General features: G+C 38.0%; 1 protein-coding gene across 1 annotated transcript in view; it reads left to right on the forward strand.

The window, feature by feature from the left end:
• Nucleotides 1-22,140, forward strand: part of MACC1 (MET transcriptional regulator MACC1) — an 89,311-nt gene that overhangs the window by 7,194 nt on the left and 59,977 nt on the right. Inside the window, exon 6 of the mRNA XM_027872567.1 lies at nucleotides 843-995. The gene's annotated coding sequence lies outside the window, so the exon portion shown is untranslated. The remainder of the gene's footprint in view (nucleotides 1-842; nucleotides 996-22,140) is intronic.

The following is a 22,140-nucleotide window of genomic DNA, read 5'->3' on the forward strand; positions in this document are numbered from 1 at the left end:
CTACTGCTCTGGGAGTGAAGAAAGAAAGAAATATGAAGTTCTTTGCTTTCTGATATGGGTTGTCCTTGGAATATCTTTTGTAGCTCATCCCCTCAAGCTCCTCTCCCTCCTCACACCTTTCCCCCATCCCTCTGCCTCAGAGACAATGGAAGCAGTGGTCAGCAGTTATCTTTCTTGAATGAACCTGTTTCTTAAAGAAGATGCCTACAAATAACATGGCTTATATTTAAGTTGTAATTTAAAGTTTGTCTTTTTCCCTATGGTGAAAGAAGGAGTGAAAGGGATATTTACCCCCTTTTACAGACAAGGAAACTGAGGTTTGGGGACTTTAAGTAACTTGCTAATGGCTACCTAGCCTGAGAGTGTCAGAGATGAGATTCAAACTCTTTTGACTCCATATCTGGGCCTTTTAGCACTACCCCCCAAAGATGTATATAAACATTGTCACTTTCATTCTTGAGAATGAAGAGTTCTTTTTTGTTCCTAATGTGAATTTTGCTTTTATCCCGTTTTATAGCTGAAAGAGATCTGAGAGGTTATTGAATTTTATCTTCACATTTTACAGAAAAGGGCCAGATAAATTAAGCAATTTACTAAAGTTTAAACTCCAGGAGGTTCAGAGGATAAGTTCTACTCATCTTTGCATAGCACTCAGTTCCTGGCAAGTAGTAGGTACGCACTTCAACGATTAGGAAATTGAATTGATGTTTCATTTCTCAGTTACATAATGAGTTAATGACAAATGTAGGGCTATTCTTTGGGTCTTTTGACTCACAAAGTATTCTTTATTACATCACACCATTATACCCTACACAGTTAAATAACAGTTATTTTCTTTACAGTCAACTACTTGAAGGAAGAGCAAGTTATCATTTCCTGATCCTAGCTTTTAATCCATGCAACACAAGCAAAAAGAGAGAATTCACTTAACTGGATTTCCACACCAAGTGTAAAACCACAGGATTATCTTTGCCCAGTAATAGTTCATCTTTGGGGTGAGTCTTACCCTCCTTTCCCTGGGTTTCTGACTTTGCAATTAGGCAATGCTGTAGTATTTTATTGCCTTCCTCCTCTCTTGGTTGTTCCAAGGTAAGCATGGTGAAGGGTGGGCATGATAAATAGAAGAGAGAGGGGAAAAGAGACAAGGTGAAAGAGCTGCAAATAATCTTCATTGATCTAATATAACTACAACTACAAAACCATTTTTATAGAAATAAAGGAAGGCAAATAATTGGAGCAACATTCACTGTTCATGGTTGGGCCATGTCAATATAATTAAAAATGATGATATTATCTAAATTAATTGCCAGTTTTGTGCCATGCCAATCAAACTACCAAGGGACTACTTTATAAGACTAGACAAAATAAAAACAAAATTCACATTAGGAATAAATGAAGACTCCTCATTCTCAGGAATAAAAGTGACTTAATGTTTACATAAGGGCAGTTAGGTAGTGCAGTGGGTAGAGTGCCAAACCTGGAGTCAGGAAGATTCATCTTCCTGAGTTCAAATCTGACTTCAGACACAAGCTGTGTGATCCTGGGCAAATTACTTAACTCCCTTTGCCTCAGTTTCCTCATCTATAAAATGAGCTGGAGAATGAAATGGCAAACCACTCTTGCATCTTTGCCAAGAAAATCCCAAGTGGGGTTACCAAGAGTCAGACACAATTGAACAGCAATAACAAGAATAGAAGTTTACATACATCTTTGAGATTTCAGTTTTGTTTTCCTCTTTTAATAATTTTTTTTCATAATATTGTGAATGGTGTACTCACAAATGGGAAGGGGTTCAGTCAGCATCCTGGTAGGTGACAGTAGACCATGCCTAAATTATTCCATGTGTTTAAGGTGGGAGCTATGAGACAGAAGAGTGAGAAAACCTCCCTAAGTACACCTGGGCCTTCATGCCAATAATTTCCTCAGCAGTCTCAAAGGTTTATAATCTGACTCCATAAACTAGACCATCAGCAACTGATTTCTAAAATGTTTTTTTTTTCACATAAAACATTCTGTTTTGAACAGAGACTTGAGACAGAACATGTGAGGTTGTTAACCAAGATTGAAAGTGGTTCCTGGCACTTATTAAAGATAGATTCTGTTTCATAACTTGTACGATCTCCTGTTAAATATAGGATCTGCATTCATAATTTATTACTTCCTAGGCTTTTGCAAGGACCCTGTGCTACAGACCCTTAAATAATGCCTTAATCATGCATCTCCTGTTCCTAGATCCTCTTTCATTGGCTTTTTATTTACTTATTTTTCTATTTTGTTCCCAACTAGGTATTTACATAGACAATCACAAGTAAACAAAATCTATGTTGTATTGTATTTTTATTTATTTTGTTAAATATTTCTCAATTACATTTTTTTTTGATGAGGCAGTCAGGGTTAAGTGACTTGCCCAAGGTCACACAACTAGTAAGTGTCAAGTGTCTGAGGTTGAATTTGAACTCAGGTCCTCCTGACTCCAGAGCCAGTGTTCTATCCATTGCACCATCTAGCTGCCCCTCTTCCCCCAATTACATTTCAAGTTGGTTGACACACTGGGGAGTTTTGCAGACTTCAAAGAACCAGGAGTTTGACACATCTGCTGTAATGGATAGAGAGTCAGCCTTAAACCCAGTTCAAACCCTGCTTCTGTTGTATACTGCCTATGTGGCCCTGGGCAAGTGACTTAAACTTCCAGTATTCTAGGGAATGGAGACTAGGTGTTGCAGAAAATGTGCTTACCTGGATTAGTTAGAGGGAGCTTCCTCATTTGGGAGTATCAATAAAATCTCAAGTCCACTTCTTTTTCCAATGTTCATGTTTGCTCAAATCCTCCAGTGAGTCTGTTTTATCACTAATATGAGTTCTCCTCCCAAAGATGCAGATCATGACCCATTCCTGACTGCCCACCCTGTGCATCTCTTCTCCCTGTCCTCCTTTGACATAGGGTGAGGGGTTGATAATTTGGAGTAACTGTCAGAGTTTTATGCCTCCACTGTAGTCTCAATGTGGTGCTTTGATACAATGTGGAGGTGGCTTTGTATTCTTAGAAATTATGCCAGTGGAAAACAAACTCTGTCAGATTCTACCAAGATAAGCCCAGTGATGACATCTTGTTCCAAGATGTTCCTAGCTGGCAGCATGTTTCTGGGATAAAGTTCCCTCTCCCTCTCTCCGTCATTTTGTCTCTTAAATATATGTGGATTATATATAATGTAAATATATGAATGTAATATACTATGTAAGGCATATATAATAGGTATATGTAATCATATATTAATATATTATTCTAATTTATAGGAATAAGAATCACTCTACCAGTTGGTAGATGATTTAAGGATATGCACAGACAGTTTAAGAGAAGTAAACCAAGCTATCTTTAGCCACATTAACAGTTATTCATATCACCATATCAGCACTAATTATAGAAATGTCAATGAAAGCAATTCTGAGATTATACCTCACATCCATAAAATTGGCTAAGATGACTATAAAAAGGGAAATGACAAATGCGGTAGGGACTATGGGGGGGAAAGGCACAATATTGGAGCTACAGATTGATAAACCATTCCAGAAGGATTTGTGATTACATATAAAAAGTCAATACAGTGGTATATATCCTTTGACCCAGATATACTGCTTTTAGGACTACATTTGAAAGTAATCAAAGAAAGAGGAAAGCTCCTATGTGTACAAAAATATTTATAGCATCTCTTTTTTGTGGTGGTAAAAACTGGAAGTTAAAAGGATACGCATCATTTAGGAAGTGGCTGAACAAAATATTATGTATGAATGGGGGAATATTATTGTACTGTAGGAAAAGAAGAAATAGTTGATTTCAAGGAGACATGGAAAGAATTGTATGAATTGATGCAGAGTGAAGTGAGTAGAATCAGAACAATTTACATTATAATATCAAAATATAAAATAAACTAATTTGAAGACTTTTACAAACTGATGAAGAATGAAATGAGCAGAACCAGGGACATAATTTATGTAATAACAGCAACATTGTGAAAACAAACCACTTTGATAACTGTAAGAACTCTGATCAATACAATGACTATTTGTGATTCCAGAGGACCAATGATGAAACATGAAGCATCTCCTTACAGAGACATGCTATAGATTTGGGTTATAAAATGAAACATGTATGTCTATGTATGTATCTATATATCTATCTACCTACCTATGTACTCTCTTCATTCATTTATTCATCTATCTTTCCATCCATTTCTTTCTTTATTTTTCATGGAAAATGAGAAAATTTGTTTTGCTTGACTATGCATATTTGCTATCAGTAATTCCCTATCCTCTACCCCAATGGGCTCAGGTTAGAGGTTGAGAAAATATATTTTTGTTAATTAAAAAATAAAACCTTATTTTTAAAGGGAAAAAAGAGAATGAACCTTGCTCATTTGGGAGAGGCTCATCACCAACTTTGTCACAGGATGGTGGATTTTTTTTTTTTGGCCACAGAAATTCTTAAGCTGGAGAGGCCAAATGCCAGTTTAGCTACCTAACTTGACTACAATATGTAAGCTATCTTGGCCTTACTTTCTGCATCTATAGAATTAAGGGTTTGGGCTGGATGACTGCTAGCATCCCTTCCAGTTCTAAATCTATGATCTCTTTTAAGATAAAATAATGGGGATAACTGGGATCAGGTTACTGAAATAAGATACTATACTTTGAACCTCCCTTGCAGGCTACATAATCTTGGATCAGTCAATTAAACCTCACTGGGTCTTAAATGTATCATTTGCAAAATGAAGAAATCAGACCAGATGGCCCTGAATTGATTTCTAAGTCCGTGCTGCATTTGTTTATGGTTATTAGTCAGTTTTTTGTTACATTTCACACCCATTATTACTCCCATTTTACAGTTGAGGAAACTGAGGCAAAGGGTTTTTTTTGGGGGGGGTAACCCGTTTTGGAGGAGCAAGATCCCACATTGAGGATATCTAAGATTGAATTTTTGATATTTAGGTACATTGTGAGATGAAGCCTAGAGGAGCCTGGATGGGGAAGACCTAGAAAAAGAAAGAGGAATGATTCCTGTCTTAGTCATCCATCTTAATTCTTATAAATCAATTAAAGCTATGGGAATCATTGGCAAGGAAAAAGATTCCTTTCAATACATACTGTTCCAACTCTTTCAATATTATGAGTCACTCTGAGGATGCAAAATATTAGGCAAACATTAAATTAATAATTAAAATATGATGATATATAAGAACACTTCGAATATTGGAAGCCAAAAGGAATCATTTATTTAAAAAAAAAAAGAAAGAAATGTTTTGAATCCTTTGACATCATTCCCAGCTGGATCTGATGAGATGATAATGTTGATGTTTGTTGGCTACATCCATCTTGTAAATGGTTTTAGTTAATTTCCATATTTTTTAGACTTGGTTTTTTAAAGAGCTGTGAAGGGGATGAGGAAAAAAAAATCCTTAGGGATCATCTGGTCCCATCTATTCATTTTACATTTGAGGAAACTGAGGCCAAAGAGATAAAATTACTTACCCCTGGTCACAAAAGCAGTTTGTGGGTTGAAACATGAGGTTTGCCATAGATCTTTTCTCCTCTCAGCAGGTTACTCACTGGTGTTCCTTCCACATCCCGGACTGCTTTGTCATGCATCGACATTTGTTTCTAGCCATGGGTCCTTTTGGGACCAAAGGCCTGATTTAAGTCCAGTGGAATTCATTTTCCAAAGATAACTTACTTACTTATTTACTTAATTATTTATTAGAACTTGGAGTTGACTCACAAGATTAACTTCTAAGGGGCTTTTGTCTTTTGAAATTCACTTGGCAACTGATTCAAATGGAGATCCAAACTAAGTAATTGATAGTGGGGTAAAGTGAGAGAGTCTGGAACCTTTGGAGCTACCAGGGTCAGGTTGAGGAGTCAAGGCTTTGAGGTCCTTGTTCAGGGTCAGAAGAGGGTAGTCAATCACTGCAAAGCTAGAATGTATGCCTTTGATAGCCCTTTTGACTTTGACCCAGACAATTCTCCTTCCTCGCCCTTTCCTTCTCCTTTCTGTGCCTTGATAATACTTAACATTTATATAGTACTTTAAGATTTACAAAGCATTTTATACTTGTTATCCTTTAATTAGTTTATTTATGGTGAGGCAATTGGGGTTAAGTGACTTTCCCAGGGTCACACAGCTAGCCCCTTTAATTTTTACAACAGCCCTGTGAGGTGGGTGCTATCTTTAGCCTCCTTTTTCAGATAAGAAAACTGAGTTTGAGAGAGGGAAATGACTTACTTAGGGTCATACCCTGAGGAAATGTCTGAGGAAGGAATTGAACTCTGATCTTCCTCACTCTAAGCCTTGTGCCCCATAATACAGAACTGTCTACAATTTCTCAGGGATGAAAAGAAGGCATGATTCAAAAAAACCAAAACCAAACAAAACAGATTTTATGATTTTATTAAGAAAACAATGTTTTTATTCATATCAAATGCTTTTTTTTTTGCAAATGAGGCAGGCCCAGATTTCCATAATCACTTCTAGTTAATTTTTATTTATTGAGGCACCTAAATGGTTCAGTTGATAGGGCTCTGGACCTGGAGTCAAGAAAACTTATGTTCAAATGCAGCCTTAGACTCTTACTAGCTGGGTGAATTTAAGCAAGTCACTTAACCTTTGCTTGCCTCAGTTTCCTCAACTGTAAAATGGGAGTACTAATATTACATACTTCCTCATAGGGTTGTGAGCATCAAATGGGATAACATTTACAGAGTGTTTAGTACAGGGCTTGGTACATAGTAGGCTCTACATAAGGTTTTCTTAAATGTGATGAGCAAAGCATAGAAATAGAAGAAAACCAGAGAATGAGTAAGACAAGAGATCACTTCAAGAAAGTTAGAGATATCAAGAGAATGTTTTATGCAAAAACAAGCATGATAAAAGACATAAATGGTTGGGACTTCACAGGAGTAAAAGAGATTAAGAAGTAGCAAGTATACACAAAAGAACTATTCAAGAAAGATCTGAACATCACTGATAACTGTGATGGTGTGATTACTGATCTAGGGTCACACATTCTGGAGAATGAAGCCAAGTAGGCCTTAGGAAGCATTGCTAACAACAAGGCTGGTGGAGGTAATGGGATTCCAGCTGTTCTATTTAAAATCCTAAAATATGATGCTGTTAACATACTGCACTCAATATGCTAGCAAATTCGGAAAAGTTAACAGGGACCACTGGATTGGAAAAGATCAGTTCACATCCCTATCCTAAAGAAGGGCAATGGGGGGTGGCTAGGTGGCACAGTGGATAGAGCACTGGCCCTGAAGTCAGGAGGACCTGAGTTCAAATCCGACCTCAGATACTTGATGTTTACTAGCTGTGTGACCCTTAACCCCAATTGCCTAAAAATAAAAAAAAGGCAATGGTCAGGAATGTTTAAATTACTAAACAATTATACTTATTTCACATACTAGCAAGGTTATGTTTAAGATTCTGCAAGCAAGGCTTCAAAAACATGGGAACCAAGAGTTACCAGAAGTACAGTCTGCCGTTTGAAGAGGCAGACAAACTAGAGACCAAATTGCCAACATTTGCTGGATTATGGAGAAAACAAGGGAGTTCCAGAGAACATCTACTTCTGCTTCATTGACTATGCTAAAGTCTTTGACTGTATGGATCACAACAAAATGTGACAAGTCCTCAAAAAGATGGGAATACCAGATCATCTTCCTTGTCTTCTCAAGAATCTGTATGCGGGCCAAGAAGCAATAGTTAGAACCAAACATGGAATAATTGATTAGTTTAAGATTGGAAAAGCAATACAACAAGGCTGAAGATTGCAACATTATTTAATTAATTTATATTCAGAGAACATTATGTGAGATGCCAGGCTCCGTGAATCAAAAGCCAGAATTCAGGTTGAAGGAGAAATATCACCAATCTCAGATCTGCAGATGATACCACTCTTATGGCAGAAAGTAAAGAGGAATTAAGAAGTCTCTTGATGAAGGTGAAAGAGGAGAGTATAAAGGCTTCTTGAAACTTAACATTAAAACAAACAAACAAACAAGCAAGTTCTTGGCAACTGGTCCTATAACTTCCTGGCAAACAGAGGGAGGAGAAATGAAAACAGTGTCAGATTTTATATTCTTGGGCTCAAAGATCACTGTAGACAGTGACTGGAGCCATAAAATTAAAAGACACTTGCTCCTTGGAAGGAAAGCTATAACAAATCTGGACAGCATACTAAAAAATGGAGACATCACCTTGCCAGAAAAGATCTGGATAGCCAAAAACATGATTTTTTCAGTAACAATGTATGACAGTGAGAGTAGGACTATAAGGAAAACTGAATGCCACAGAATCATTGCTTTCAAATTGTGGTCCTGGAGAAGACTTTTGAGAGTCTCCTGGACAGCAAGGAGATCAAATCAGTCAATGCTTAAAGAAATTACTTCAGGCTATTCAGCAGAAGGTCAAATGCCACATAATGAGAAGACAGGGCTCATTGGAAAAGACCCTGATGTTGGGAAAGAATGAAGGCAAAAGGAAAAGGGGAGGGCAGAGGATGAGGTGAGTAGATAATGTCATAGAAACAATAAACGTGAACTTGGATAGACTTCTAGAGGTAGTGGAGGATAGAAGGGCTCAGCATGCTTGGCATGCTATGGTCCATGAGGTCACAAAGATTTGGACATGACTGGAGACCGAATAACAACAACAAATGTAAAGGCCAGCTATGACTGTAACAAAAACAACAACAATAAACTAGCTCTGAGAACTTAAAGAGAAAACTTCCCACCCCATTTTAGAGAACAGGGTGAAAATAAATCCCACTCTTTATAATGTGTCAAACCATTTCAGCTCTATCTATATAGAGGCTATCCAATACATTTTAGGAGGCATCTAGGTGGCGTGGTGGATAGAACAGTAGGCCTGGAGTCAGGAAAACAGACACTCACTAACTGTGTGACCCTGGCCAAGCCACTTAACCTCTGTTTGCCTTAATCTACTGGAGGAGGAAATGGCAAACCACTCCAGTGTCTTTGCCAAGAAAATGCCACGGACGTTATAGTCTACAGGGTCAGAAAAAGGTGGACAGGACTGAAGAACACCAATACATTTTAACAGTAATCTCTAACACAGACCCTGAAAAGAGCTAGGAGGGACTTTAGAAGTCATCTGATCAAACTCCTTTTTTTCAAGTGAGGTAGCAGGTGCCCAAAGGTGGGGTGACACCCAATGACAGCCAGGTAGTAATGGCTGGACTAGGATTCCAACCCAGAAGCTTTGACTGTTAAACTGGTGTTCATTCCATTTCCCTGCAGTGCTAAGAAGAGAAGCCTTGGGCAAAACAGCATATTTTCATGTCACTGTAGAGAATACAGACTGGCCAAAGAATTGACTCTGGGCAGTTCTCTGTCTGACCAGTTCTGCTACACTGCCAGCTATTGTCCTGGAAACATTCAAAAGATAATTGATTATTCCACACATGGCTACATTTACCACAATGATAAATTTGTCTTAAGAGATTAACAGACTCTTGCCTGGCTAAGTTTATCTCCTCACACATGCACCTTCCTACCTATCCTTAGAAGAGATGTGATTGTGGCAATATGTAAAACTTTGCAAGCTTCCCTTAATGTTAATTCCACCAAGTCTTCCATGGGACCTCATTGTTTATTTATTTTTATTTAAGAGGCATTTATTTTCTCTTCCTCTTATTACTTCCCCACCCCACCTTCACTAATCTCCTCTAAAAAAAGAAAAAAAAGGAAAAGAAAACCCTTGTAACAAACATTTAGAGCCAAAACAAATTCCCACTGACCATGTCAAAAAATCTATCTCATTCTGTTTAATAAGTCCATCACTTCTCTGTCAGGATATGGATAATGATCTTTTTTTATGGTGGCAAAAATCTAGATGGTAAGGGGGAGCCCATCACCTGGGAAATGACTGAACCAAAGGTGGTACAGGAATATAAGAGAATGCCGTGATGTCATAAGGAATGAGGAGAAGGTTGGTTTCAAAGAAACCTGGGAAGACTGGGATGAACTGATACAGGGTGAAGTGAACAGATCCTGGTGGACAATCTGTATGATACAAATAGTGAAGTCAGACACCTTTGATAGACTTGAGACCTTTAATCATGGCCCAATTGTGGAGCAGCTTTTCTACATGGCAGCCAATCTGGCATCATATCTCCTCCCTCTTTCGCTGGCTCCGTTCTAGTTTGGGTGTACTTCCAGGATGAGGGGAGAAAAAAGAAAGGGAGAATGTTAGAACTTTTTTTTTCAAAGACACATAGCCAGCTTCTATAAAGTCACCAAATAAAGTCTCAAATATCTCAGAAGTCTTGTCTCCCTCAGAAAGAGGCAATTTGAGGCCCTTGCACGTGAATGCAGTTGATTTCTCAAAATTTTTGTCATCCAGAAAGCTGAAGGTGAGGTTGTGCTAATGTCTTGATAGCAGCTTTGTGACTGCCCCACCCACTTCAACATCTTTAGCTCTTAGGTACTGACGGCAAAATCGATTACAAGCAGATTTAAGTTAAAAGTGTTTTGTGGGTACATCACTACTCTCGCTTCCCATGGAAGGTCTGATAAGCTGGCGAACATCCAGAGGAGGACAGCCAGGATGTGGAATGGCCTCGAGATGGCTTAGCTGCATTCTTCTTACATTAGTTTCTCATGATTTTCAATGTTTGATTCAACAAAGCAAAGAATAGATGTTTATTAAGCTACTATATGTTGTGCACCAGGGAGATAGACAATAATGAAATAATCTCTTCCTCCCAGAGCTGAATTCCTTTTGAGTCTTTCATCTCCTTTCATTCAGCATGGCTGCCACCAATTTGAGTGACTCTCTTGGGATACCTGGATTTGTTTCTGATATTACCTCTCGTATGATTTTGGAGGGCTTTCCCCCTGGTGTTTCAACCCCTGGTTTCTCAGTCTCCTTTTCTTTGTGGTTGATTGGGGGAAAAGAGGAATGCTTTCCTTAGCTTTGCTCAGCTCTATACTGTGAGTGATAAGTGAAATATAGCATTCCACATTTCATCTGGTATGTGCTTTTTGCCCAGAAAATGTTAATGCATTTCTAAAAATGCCACACCAGACCATTCTGTCTTCACAGCTACTGAGCATTGAGATTTATTTTATGTCAGGGAGGACACAATATGGAAATTGTTCACCCAAGTGTCTTAATCTCAAACAGATGAACCTAGCCTTGTGGGTGTTGAGGGAATGCTTAATGGCAGATTTCAGGGACCTTTTTTTTATTTTCCAGAGAATACCCAGAACCTGGTGATTCATTTCTATCCAACAGCAGTGAGCTAATAGCCTTCATGGTGAGGAAAGCCTAGAGTTTACTGTTCTTCCTGTAATGATGAGCAAAGAATCCCAGGCTGCTAGATGGGGGTCAGATGACCCTCCTGGGTTGTTTTAATTTGCATCGTTCTTTGTAAGAGTGTTTCAGAACATGTTTCCATAGAGTTGTTGATATTTCATATTTCTTCTTTTGCAAAGCATTTCTATCTTTTGATGGATTATTATTTGGAGAATTAATTTTTCTAATAAATTGTGAATGGTAGGCTTTTACTATAGATGTTTGATCCACATTTCTTCTACACTATTTTTATTCATATAAACATTTTAATATTATATAATCAGAATCATCTATTTTGTTTTTTATAATCTCTTCTATGACTTATCTTATTATGAATTTTTCCCCTAACCACACTTGTGAATGAATAAATCAATGAATGAATGAAAAAACATGTTTTAAGCACTCATGAATACCAAACACTATGTTGCATTAGTGATGTAAATACAAAAATTGACAGCTGGCTGCGTTTGGGAAATTTCAAATATCCTTTAATTACCCCCAAAGTTCCCCTAGAAACAAAGAACATCTTTCTTTTTTTCATACCAATATTCAAATCACATTGCTGTATGACTGTAAATCATAAAGCACAACAACCTCAGAAGAACTAAAAATTAATATATATAGGGCAATGGAGAAGTGCAGGTAGATATAGATCATAACATATGAGAAACATAACACTATATGCAGTTTAATTTAGTCAGTAATAGGGCATGGCCCAAACATGAAAATTATTTTCCAGCCATTTAGGGTTTCTTTTTTTTTTCTCTTATAAATGTTGTATTACAGTTGTACTTATACAAGTCCTCTGTGGGTATTGGTAAGTTAACAACCAGACATTTTAAGCATTTTTCAATTATTTTAAGTGGAACTTCTCTTTCTGTCTTTTTTTTTTTTGGTCTTTTGTTAGTAATATCCCAACGTGCTGATTTATTTGTATTTAGATTATGTCTTGCCAATTTGCTGAAACTATTAACTGTCTTCATTTTTTTTCTTTGCTTTTTCTCCGAAGATTTCTAAGGAGATCTTATCAACTGCAAATATGGATTATCTTCTCTCCCTCCTTGCCCCTATTTTAATTTCTGCTTGTTGTCTTAGTACTCATAACTATCCCTTCTAGGCCTTTGGAAAGAGCAGAATGGAGGCTGGGGTCATCCTTGCCTCATGGAATTGTGTCAGGAAAGCTTATAGTGTTTCCCTGTTAGAAGTAAAACTGGCTTTTACTTTTAATAAATGATTATTATATTTTTTAAAGAAAAGTCATCCCATTCTTATGACCTAAAACACCACAAATTAGTGCAATATTTTGTAAAAGACTTTTTTTCTGTCACCATTAACACAATCATGTGGGGTTTTGTCCTTGTTACTTAAATAATTTCATTTATTTTCCAAATTCAGAACCATATTTTTACAGTCCTAGTATAACCAAACTTTATCATAATGAATATTTTTCAAATGTATTGCTATAGTCTTACTGTTAAATTTATTTTGAATTTTTTTTTTTGCAATAACATCTATTCAGATGAGGAAGCAGCATAATATCATGGGTAATAGGCTAGTTTTTTGACTCATGGAGACCTAGGTTCAGTCTCTGTCCATAACATTTACTAGCTCAGTGATCTTGGGTGAGTCACTTAATATATACATGCCTTGGACACATTTGGAGTTCCAAATTCTCTCACTTCCTCCCTTCCCACCCCCCCCATTGAGAAGGCAAGCAATTCGATATAGGTTACACATGTATAGTCATGTAAAACAGTTCCGTAATAGTCATATTGTGAAAGACTAACTATATTTCCCTCCATCCTATCCTGTCCCCTGTTTATTCTATTCTTTCCTTTGAACCTGTCCCTCCTCAAAAGTGTTTGCTTCTGATTATCCCCTCCCCCAATCTGCCTTCCCTTCTATCATCCTCCCCTTCTTATCCCCTTCCCCTCCCCATTTTCCTATAGGGTAATATAGATTTCCATACTCAATTGAGTTTGTATGTTATTGCCTCCTTAAGCCAGATATGATGAGAGTAAGGTTCACTCATTCTTCCCTCTTCTTCTCCACTATAAAAACTTTTTCTTGCTTCTTTTATGTTAGATAATTTACTCCATTCTACCTCTCCCTTTTTCCTTCTCCTAGTACAATCCTCTCTCACCCCTTAACTTTATTTTTAAATATGATCCCTTCATATTCAACTCCTCTGTGCCCTCTGTGTGTATATATATTCCCTCCAACTACACTAATAGTCAGATTTTTCTTGGAGGCTTTGGATGTAGGAGCTTTGACTTTGTTGTCTTCTGGTTCTATGTTTTGATCTTCTTTGTCACTAAAGTAAGATCCTATAGTCTGAGGTTCCCCCCTCCCCGCCACTGTTTGCTAATGTTCCCAGCCAACTACTTGACTTTTTAACTCTTTGTTAAGGTAGGGGGTCTGTTTCCAGTGTGGAGAATGTACTGTCCCACACATCAGCTGTCATCAGAGATACTTCTAGGGACCTGTAAATTTTCAGTTCTTCCAAAATGGTACGATCAAGGGAGAGGTGTTTATTCCTTTACTGGCCTGTGCTCTGGTCTGTGAGTGACCACAAGCACTCTTTTCTGCCTTGGAACTCTAAGGAGGATTCCCTCTCCACCACCATCACAAGCTCCCCCATGCCAGTGCTCCTCCTCACTCTAGGACCACCACCCGGGACTATGACCCAGATCCAAGCATGGGCAAAGCAAGAGAATCCTGCCTCAGTACCAGCAAAGAGATACCTTCAATCCCCTTCTGATCAGCAACTCGATCGCCCCTCTGTCTGTGGGCCAAGAACTCTGGAAGCAGCCACTGCCTCTGTGGCGGCTGCTCAAGGGCTAGGGCAGGACCATGTTCCTTTCTCACCCAGGTCTGACAGACCTTTCTCACTGACCTCCTAAGTAGTCTTTGGTATTTGTGAGTTGAGAAGTCTGGAAATCACCACCGCTGCCATGGTTCAGTCTCCTGAGGCCTGCTCTGGGTTTACTAGGGCCCTGTCTTTGCTTTCACGGTCCATGATGAACTGCTTTCCTCTCCCAGCCTGGCACAACAGACCTTTCCCATCAACCATCCAGGTTGTCTTGGGCTGGAAATTTGTTTCACTCTGTCTTTTTGTGGGTTTGGCTACTCCAGAATTTGTTTACAGTCATTTTTACAGGTATTTGGAGGGGTTTTGGGGGATAGCTCAAGTGAGTCACTGCTTTTACTCCACCATCTTGGCCCCACCCCTGGTGAAGGAAATTACGAAGGCAGGATTTCCTTACTCTGATGAAATCACAAATTCTTTCACCAAATATAATCATTGGATCATAGATTTAGAGCTGGAAGATACTTCAATGGTCATGTAATCCTAACCCCTCATTTCATAAAAGAGGCAGAAGAGGCTCAAGTGAATAAGTGATTTGCCTGGGGTCACACAGGTAGTAAATAACAAATTAAGGATTTGAACTCAGGACCCTTGACACTAGATACAAAACTCTTTATTGACAATGGTCCTTCTCTTCTTAATCCCACCCAAGGCTAGTAAATCTGTCAGAATCATATATGTTTCATAAAGAGAAGTGGGCCTAGTAGAAGACCTTTTTTGTCTATATTTGAAAGCAATTTACACAGCATAGGAATTAATCAAGCTTTAGATGTTTCATAGAATTTACTCACAAATTTATCTGGCTCAGTACTGCTTCTTGCTCCCTTCACCTGAAAATTCATTGATGGTTTATTTGTTTTTCTCTCTCTGATATAGAGTTCTGTTGGATTTCTTTATTGTTTTTGTTGGCCTGAACATTTCATACTTTTTGATGTATTTCCATAGATCCATTTCCTTTTAATCTATTTCCTAGCAGCTAATTGAGAATAGTTATTGATCTATACTTTTTAGAGGCAGTTTCCTTATTGGGAGTTTGCCACACCAGTGACATCACAGGTCTCAAACAACAGGATTATGTGCTGTGGTTTCTCATGATTTCCTTATTGTGAATTAACCATTATCAGTACTGATTCTGCCAACTTCTGTCTTCCTCTTTCTTTTTGAATCAAATCAGCTAATGGGTTATTTATCCATTTTTTTTTCAATATAGCTGTGGTTCCCTCCTCTTGGAATTCTGAAGTTGATATTCTAAAAACTAAAATGGGAGAGTTTACGTTCATTCTAGTGGAATTTCATATTATCAGATTCTATCCTCTTCTGATCATTTTGGATTCTTCTGCTGTTTAGATGATGCCATCTATAACTTAGAATGTCATTTCTATATTGTTATTAACATAATCATCATCAACAACACTAAGTATTCTAGTATAATAGACAGAAAACCAGCCTCCTGTTCTTTAACCCAGGTCCTGCCTCTGACACATCCTGGCCATGTGACCCTGGACAAATTGTTTAATTTCTCAGTGTCCAGAGAGTTCTCTAACACTTAAGTTGGAAAGAAGGTGTCAACCTACATTGATAGAGGGATTTTCCTTCCCTGGAAATTCTCTATACCAATGAACCTCAGCTTTGATCCCTTTCACTCCTACTGCTAATGCTAATCAACCTTTGTGTAACACTTTAGGTGCTTTCATAACTAAAACTACAAAGTAGGTCATATAGTTGTCATTGTCCCCATCTTACAGATGAGGACTTTGAGAGACATGACATGCCTGGCCCAGAATCACAAGTTAAGTTGTGTCTCAGGTAGTATTGAAAGTTTAATGAATATGAGAAGCCATGCAGAACTGATAAATACATGAAAATGTAGAGATATCAAATGTTTTTTGCCTACTATAAAAGTATGGTGCAGTGGTTAAAGCAATAGAGCATTAGCCCTGAAATCAGAGGATTTAGGTTCAATTCTTGCCTCTGATGCTTAATACCTGTGTGACCTTAGGTAAGTGAACTTTTTAGCCCCAGTTTTCTCCCCTATAAATTGAGTGTTTGGACTAGAATATCTCTGAGGTCCTTTCCAACTCTAAATTTATGATTCTATGATGGGAAAGACAAATGAACCAAAGGCACCCAAGTGAAGAATAAGTAATGATGTTTCAACAATGATTAGATCAAACAGCGCAGTATAGAGGCAATTAAAAAAACTATTGAAGAAGATAGTAACATGGAGAAAGCAAATGAAATTTTCCAAATCATTGATAAAAATGTTGAATAATATATTGTCAAAAACAGAGTCCTGGGAGAATTCTCCTAAGACCTTCCTCCAATTCATTGATTTTGCTTCAGAATTTTGCCAGAATTGGTTTATAGTATGCAGAAACTATCCTGTTTTTGGAAAATTGGGACATTTACCCATTTCCATTTACTTAAGTAGAACCCTATCTTTGTTGCTGTTGCTGCTTCTGCTGCTGCTGCTGCTTTCTGCCTTCCCAGGAAGAAAATAGTGGGTAGCTAAACTTGCTCACTCTCTTAGTTGATTTCCCCCCTTTTAAATGTATTTTAACTTTGTAAAGTTTATGCATTTACCTATATTCTCTGTTCAACTTCATTACTTAATTTTGCTTTGGGCCTACACCTCCATTGTCTTGGATTGCTGACCTTTCTTGGCAATGATACATAGAAAATGGTTTTCTAGTTCTGTCCCTTGCCTTGTAGCATGTAAACACCTCAACCATCCTGGAGACCCAAGAGGACTTTAATTTTAGACCTCTTCTGATGATCCTAGGGCAAATGAAATAAACCACAGGATTTTGAAGACTCACCAGAGCCTTGAGGGATCAATGTAATTTGCATATTGCAGAATTCAGGCTTCCTCAGACCTTTCTAAAATAGTCCCACACGAGATCTGCCAGAGTAAGCAAACATTAGAGGAAACCTTTGATTTTTAAGTATACTTTTGCATTCTCAAGTTTATGAGACACTTCCCCAATTCCCTGACAATATTTGGAAACAGTTTCTTTCTGCCAGGAAAGACTGTATCATTCCTCTATAGGAATGGGTGGAAGCAGTGGGTAGAAGTTGCAAAGGGGCCAATGCAGACTCGACGTCAGGAAAAACATCCGAGCCATTCAAGTTGTCTCAAAGTCAGACGGGCTTCTCTAAGCAGAGAGAGCTATGACTTCTGAAAAGAGCCTGTTTGATTTTAGAGAATTCTAATAGAACATAGAGGCTGCAGATTTTCCTTTCTTGGAGGTCTTTAAGCAGAGACTGAATAACTTCTTGTCTGGGATATCACAGTGGGTTTCCTTCTGTGCATGGCTTGGCCTAGATAGACCCTGAGATTGTTTCTTATTCCATTTCTCAAATTCCTTGACTTCAGGGTTCTGCTGTGGGACCTTAGGCAAATCACTTCACTGATGGCAGGCTCAGTTTCCTCATTTGTAACATGATGGGATTGGACTCAATGGCCTTTAAAATTCTATCCAGATGTAAATCTATGTCTATAATTCAACTTGGTATCTTTGATGTTAGTGAAAGGTAATTATTTGCATCCTCAGGAAACTTGTATGACTCTTTCCTGGTGAATTACCAGTTACTCCATGAGTAAGCTATAATTTAACATAATGGGAAAGGGGCTTTTTTGTTGGGATCATGAGGGTATTCAGGCCTTCTGATATAGAGGGCATTGTAATAAATTACCTTGCAGTACTCTGTCTCTCTGTCTCCTTGCCTCCCCCCCCCAATATAGGATGTGTGTGTGTGTGTATGTGTGTGTGTGTGAGTGGAGAGAGAGAGACAGAGACAGAGAGACAGACAGACAGACAGAGACAGAGGGACAGAACAACACAAAGTGATTCAAGGCAAGACAATGTCCTAATTACTGAAGAGGAGGGTAGAGTCAAACTTTCATGACTCTTTGTTTGGCAGGTCTGAAAATTTCTAGCCTAAGAATCAACTTATCCAGGCTAGTAATGAGCCTAAGTTAAAGTATGAGAGAGAAAGAGAGAGACAGAGAGACGAGAGAGAGAGAGAGAGAGAGAGAGATTGAGAGATTGAGATTGATTCTCCAACCCAGGGGTGTCAAAATCAAATAGAAAAGGGCCCACAAAACCATACACATGGATTCCTGCAGACCAAGAATTGACTTGGCTTTAAAATGTAATATTATCTATGTTTTGTTGGGTTTTTATTTATCTTGTTAAAAATTTTCATATTAGTTTTTAATCTGATTTGAGCAGAGCTCAGAAGTGTTATGGGCCTGATGTGACCCTCTGGCTGTGTATTTGACACCTCTGTTATAGACAACCAAGGAGAGGAGAGTGGTTCAGTAAAAACAACACTGATTCTGGAGTCAGAATATCTGATTTCAAATCTAACTTTTCATTCTTTTTTTTAATTAATTAATTTGTTTTTAGTTTTCAACATTCGCTTCCACAAGATTTTAGTTCCAAATTTTCTCCTCATCTTGTCCCTCCCCTGACCCCAAGATGGCATGCATTCTGAATACCCCTAATCTGCCCTCCCTTCTATCTTTCCCCCTTCTCTTATCCCCTTCCTCTTCAATTTTTCTGTAGGGCAGGATAGATTTCTATACCCCATTTCCTGCACATCTTATTTCCCAGTTGCATGTGAAATTTTTTTTAACTTTAGTTTTTAAAATTTGGGGTTCCAAATTTTCTCCCTTCCTCCCTCATCACCCACCCTCATTCAGAAGGCAAGCAACTCGATACAGGTTATACATGTATAGTCACGCAAAACACTTCCATAGTAGTCATGTTGTGAAAAACTAAGTATATTTCCCTTCATCCTATCCCACCCCCCCATTTATTCTATTCTCTCTTTTGACCCTGTCCCTCCTTAGAAGTGTTTGCTTCTGGTTACCCTCTCCCCCAATCTATCCTCCCCTCTATCATCCTCCTGCTCTCTTGTCCCCTTCCCTCCCTATTTTCTGTAGGTTAAGATTGATTTCCATACCCAATTGAATGTGTATGTTATTCTCTCCTTAACCCAAATCCAATGAGAATAAGATTCACTCATTCCCTCTCACCTTCTCCTTTTCCCCCTCCACTGTAAAAGCCTTTTCTTGTCTGTTTTATGTGAGATAGTTTATCCCATTCTACCTCTCCATTTCTCCTTCTCCCAGTATACTCCTCTCTCACCCCTTAATTTTATTTTCCAGATATCACCCCTTCATCTTCAACTCACCCTGTGCCCTTTATTTATCTACCTATCTATCTATCTATCTATCTATCTATCTATCTATCTATCTATCTATCTATCTATCTATCTATTTATCTAACTATCTACATATATTTTTCCCCCTCTAACTACTGTAATACTGACAAAGGACTCATGAGTTACAAATATCATCTTTCCATGCAGAATGTAAACAGTTCAACCTTAATAAGTCTCTTATGATTTCACTTTCCTGTTTACCTCTTCATTTTTCTCTTGGGTCTTGTATCTGAAAGTCAAATTTTCTATTTAGCTCTGGTCTTTTCATCAAGAATGCTTGAAAGTCCTCTGTTTCACTGAATGTTCGTATTTCCCCTGAATGATTATGCTCAGTTTTGCTGGGTAGGTGATTCTTAGTTGTAATCCTATCTCCTTTGCCCTCCACAATATTATATTCCAAGCCCAGTGGTCCCTTAATATAGAAGCTGCTAAATCTTGTGTTATCCTGATTGTGTTTCCACAATACTTGAATCGTTTCTTTCTGGCTGCTTGCAATATTTTCTCTTTGACCTGCGAACTTTGGAATTTGACTACAATATTCCTAGGAGTTTTCCTTTGGGGATCTTTTTAAGGAGGTAGCTTTTCATTCCTCATATCTGTGTCATCTTAAGCAAATTGCTTAACTTTCCTGGGCCTCAGTTTCCTCACCTATAAATTGGAGGCGTTGGCTTCTGGCATATCCTCCTAGACTTAAATCTATGATCCTTTGAAGCAGACTTTGACATTTGTGCTGAGGCTCTGAAAATACATTTGTGTGTACAGATCACTCGAGTAGACAATCAGGGAGATGCTGAATTTCAATATGGCATCACCTCTGTTCTCATACAACTTAAGTTCCATTAGATGGTTTATTGAGGTTGTTGCACTAGAGTGAAGGAAGCTAATGAAAAATATTTAGATCACAATGGAAAGAGCCATCATCCCAACTAAGCTGATTGATAGAATTGATGCATTCACAATATGTACTTTGAGACCATAGGGGGGCTTCTTTTTTGACTGTTCAATAGCCTTGATTTGACCTTGAAAAAACTTATCTGTAAAATCTGTTTGAGAATATTTAGTAATGGTTTGGGAATTCCCAAATACTTAGAGAAGGGCCTTGCCCAGAGTAGACAATCAATAGATATCTGTTGATTTGATTATTCTTTAAAAGATCATTCATAAATATATTCACAGTAAAGCCATCAAATACTTGGATCAGTTTGCTCTCCAGAACCATCTGGAACACAGCATCATTTGCTCTTAAAGCTTGCTGTGACATGCATGCTGTATTTCTTTTCTTTTCTTTTCTTTTTTCTTTTCTTTTCTTTCTTTCTTTGTTTTTTATTTCTTTCTTTCTTCCTTTCTCTTTCTTTCTTCTTTCTTCTTCTTCTTCTTCTTCTTCTTCTTCTTCTTCTTCTTCTTCTTCTTCTTCTTCCTCTTCTTCTTCTTCTTCTTTAGAACTTGCTCCTTGAATACACATCTTTGCTCTCTCTACAGCTTATCATTTTTGAGACTTGCCTGGGTATACTGAGAGGTTTTCAGTGTATGTGCTAGAGGCAGGATTCTCACTGATGTCTTCCTAACTCTAAGGCTACCTCCCTAGTCACCAAGAGAGTCTGAATCTAAACTGGCATTTAGTCATTTTAATTGTTTTTTTTTTAAGTTGGAGAAGTAAGTTAACCTGGTATATAGAGACAGAGAATATGAGACACAACTTTCATATTCTTCTAGGTGTCTTGCTTATATCACTCATTTAGAGGTTGTGTGGGATACTGGGTAGACATTGATGTTGGAGTCAGGAAGATCTGGGTTCAAATGCCACCTAAGACATTTACTGGCCATATGACCCTGGTCAGGTTATTAAAGTTCTCAGGCCCTCAGTGTTCTCCTCTGTAAGAGGTGACTAATAGTCAAAGTCTCACAGAAATGTTGGAAAGTTCAAATGAGCTAAGAGAAATAAAGCAATAGGCACAACTTAGAAGTCCTGTAAGAATGTCATACATTTCAATGATTCTTCCTTTACTAAGTGGATGATTACTAAGAACAAGCCAGTCTTGGCTCCCAATGTTAGTATGTTTTAGTGTTAATCAGTGGAGAAGGTCTCAACTTCTCTGAAATGTTCTGTGAGTTGATTTTCCTTTGATGGAGTTCAAATGAATGCCTCTTGCCCTAAACCTTGTGAGGAAATAAAGGGTATTAGAAACAAACTGATGTATCCTTTGGACTTCCTCTGGACTCACTGAAGATGAGCTCTTGAGCATGGTTCAATGACTCTGGCTAAGTCACTTACCCTCTATTTGCCTTAGGTTCCTCATCTGTAAAATGAGAATAGTAACAACACTTGACTTCCAGGGTTATGAAGATCAAATGAGATAATAATTGTGAAGTGCTTAGCACAGTGCCTGGCACATAGTAGGTAGTATATAAATGTTAACTATTATTACTATTATCATGGTTTACATTGGTAATTAGGAAATATGGTCTTGAGAGTCTATAGAGAAGCTATGATGTGATTTACCCAGAAGACACGGACACCCTTTCAGCGTTTCAAAGTCAGTGTGGAACAGTAGGGAGAATATAGTCTTGCATCAAGGAGAAAAGTTCTATTTTTAAGATGGATATTAGCTGTGTGACTTCAGGTAAGTATATTAACTTCCCTGAACCTCATTTTCCCCATCTCTGACATTGA

The sequence above is a fragment of the Vombatus ursinus genome, unplaced genomic scaffold (genome assembly GCF_900497805.2).
Source record: "Vombatus ursinus unplaced genomic scaffold, bare-nosed wombat genome assembly UNPS02014799.1, whole genome shotgun sequence".
NCBI lineage: Eukaryota > Metazoa > Chordata > Mammalia > Diprotodontia > Vombatidae > Vombatus > Vombatus ursinus.